At 44.6% G+C, this 2,706-nt stretch overlaps 1 pseudogene; it reads left to right on the top strand.

The window, feature by feature from the left end:
• The first annotated feature begins 786 nt into the window (after nucleotides 1-786).
• LOC149455522 (uncharacterized) lies at nucleotides 787-1,504 on the top strand (annotated as a pseudogene).
• The last annotated feature ends 1,202 nt before the right edge of the window (nucleotides 1,505-2,706 follow it).

The raw sequence follows: 2,706 nt of genomic DNA, 5'->3' as shown, positions 1-2,706 counted from the left end.
GGTACCTCGGCTCATATTCGGGTCGGCTTATACTCAATTATATACGGTATATATATATATTTTTTAATTATTTTTTATTAAATTTTTTTATTTTTTTTCATATTTCACTATGACCAAAGTAGTACAATGTTACCATAGTAACATTGTACTACTTTGAGAAAGTGATCAGTATTTTTTTTTTTTTTTACGCAATTTGCTTATATGACATGTGCATGTGATTAGCTGTGACCATTCACAGCTAGACACTAGTATACAATGGATGGCATGAATGAAGCCATCCATTGTATACAACTGTCATGTGACCTGCTGTGATTGGAACGGGGCAACGGGGGCCGATACTCAGATCTGTCATCGGACGTGTCTGAGGTACACGGCCGGTGACAGATCGCGCTGCTGCGCGGCTCTGCAGCCATATGGCGTCCACGCTGATGACATTTGCCGACCGCCATTCGGCCATAGGGCGGGCGGCAAATGGTTAAGATTAACATACATAACTCTGATAGATACTAGCTTACCTTCTCAATTCCAGGACCAGCTTTAGGAAGTCAAGGTTGCTGGCAAACACATATGGACGTTTATTTGTGGCCGCTGCTCCACTTCTTGTCTCACGTCCTTCTCTGAGATACTTCCTGTATGTATTTCCTCAAACTACGCCACCTTGTATCCGACCTACACTATGAATTCAAGCTGGGGAAATCAACCATGAGCACAATTGTCCATCAAACATGCAGATTCATCTGGGATGTATTGAAAGATCTGGTTATGAAAAAAAACAACCAAAGAACAATGGGCCAATATACACAGCTTTTTTGGGAGCACTGCAACTTTCCAAATTGTGTGGGTGCAGTAGATGGAAAATACACTTGTGTAGTGAAGCCAGTTGCTAGTGGCACCAAATACTTCAACTACAAGAAATTGTTCTTGTTTGTCCTGCTGGCAGTGTCCGATGCAAATTATTCTTTTACATATATTGACATTGGTTCATATGGCAGCAGCTCAGACTCAAGTATTTTTTCCCATTCAACATTTGGGTAAATGCTTTGTAACAATACTCTAGACCTTACACATGCCTGTCCACTTTCAGGCACAAGTTAGCCATTCCTACCATATGTCTTCATTGGTCTTCTCTATCTTTGAGCACATTCGACCCTATGCCAATCGCTCACTTACTGTGGAGAAGAGGATATTTAATTATCATCTCACGAGGGCATGACGCATTGTGGAGTGTGCATTCGGGATACTTGAAAACAAGTGGCGGTTGCTGCATACCCCGATAGGCCTAACCATGGACCATGCTGCTGTCAAAGCTACATGTGTTCTACATAATTTTGTTTGAGCACGAAATGGCTACCTGTTTAAAGATTCGTTGATGCACAATTTGGAAGGGGCACAATGGGGCGTAACTAGAGGCAACTCCAGTGGTGCCAACACTCGTGAGGATTTCACTGACTACTTCATGTCTACAGCAGGTCAAGTGTTATGGCAACCTGAGGCTATTGCATAACAAAATATTGTACACTTTGCTGACAATTTTGCATGCTGTTACATTTATTTTTTGAAAATAAGTTTACATATGGTTGAGATGTACACCATTGTTATGTATTTCTCTCATTTGTGGCCATGCCTGGGGAAAAAATAAAACATACATACCCTAATCCCAAATTACAACTAAGGACATAACCCCCCTTTACCCCTCTAACCCCAAATCCCCACTAATCCCCCTAGCACCCCAACTGCAAATCCCACCTAACCCCCTAGCCCCCCTAAAACCAAGTATCCTCTAACCCCCAACCCCTAGCCACCCAAACCCAAATCCCCCCTAGCCCCCTTAACCCCAAATATCCATAAACCCCAAATATCCACTGACCCATAACCCCACCCACCCCAAAACCCCCTCACCCCTAGGCCCCTAACCCCAAATCCACCATAACCCCCTGAACCCCTAATATCCACTAATCCCAAATCCCCCCTAACTACAAATATCCATTAACCCCAAAACACTACTAACAGCCAAACCCCCTAGCCCCTAATATCCAATAACCCCTAGCCCCCCTAACCCCAAATACCCATTGACCCATAACCCCCTTCACCCCGAAACCCACTAACCCCTAGCCCCCACTAACCCCTAACCCAAAATCCACTATAACCCCCCCTAACCCCAAATCACCTCTAACCCCTCTAACTACAAATATCCACTAACCCTAAATCACCACTATCAGCCAAACCCCCATAACCCCTAATATCCACTAACCCCTAGCCCCCCAACCCCAAGTATCCACTAACCCCGAGCCCTACTAACTCCTAAACCCCCTTACCCCTAGCCCCCCTAACCCCAAATATCCACTGACCCACAACCCCCTTTACCCCAAAACCCCCTAACCCCTAGCCCCCTAACCCAAAATCCACCATAACCCACCTAACCCCCCTAACTACAAATATCCACTAACCCCAAATCCCCAGTAATAGCCAAACCCCCCTTACCCCCACTAAACCCCTAACCCTCACTAACCCTGAACCCTAACAACGCATACCATATACACACGTATGCGTACTACGAAATAAACTTACACTTTTGGTTGCATACTACTGTTTGGATTTGTCCCAATCATGAAACATGATTTTTGCTCTCTCTTCCCAGCCTCTTTTCTTCTTTTTGTTATCCTTGTACTGAGGATCCCGGCAGTCATATATGTACAGCCTTGCCCT

The sequence above is a fragment of the Staurois parvus genome, unplaced genomic scaffold (genome assembly GCF_062004578.1).
Source record: "Staurois parvus isolate SC_StPar_1 unplaced genomic scaffold, SC_StPar_1.0 ptg000391l, whole genome shotgun sequence".
NCBI lineage: Eukaryota > Metazoa > Chordata > Amphibia > Anura > Ranidae > Staurois > Staurois parvus.
Note: the sequence above shows the minus strand (reverse complement) of the source record. Positions and strands in the feature narration are given on the sequence as shown.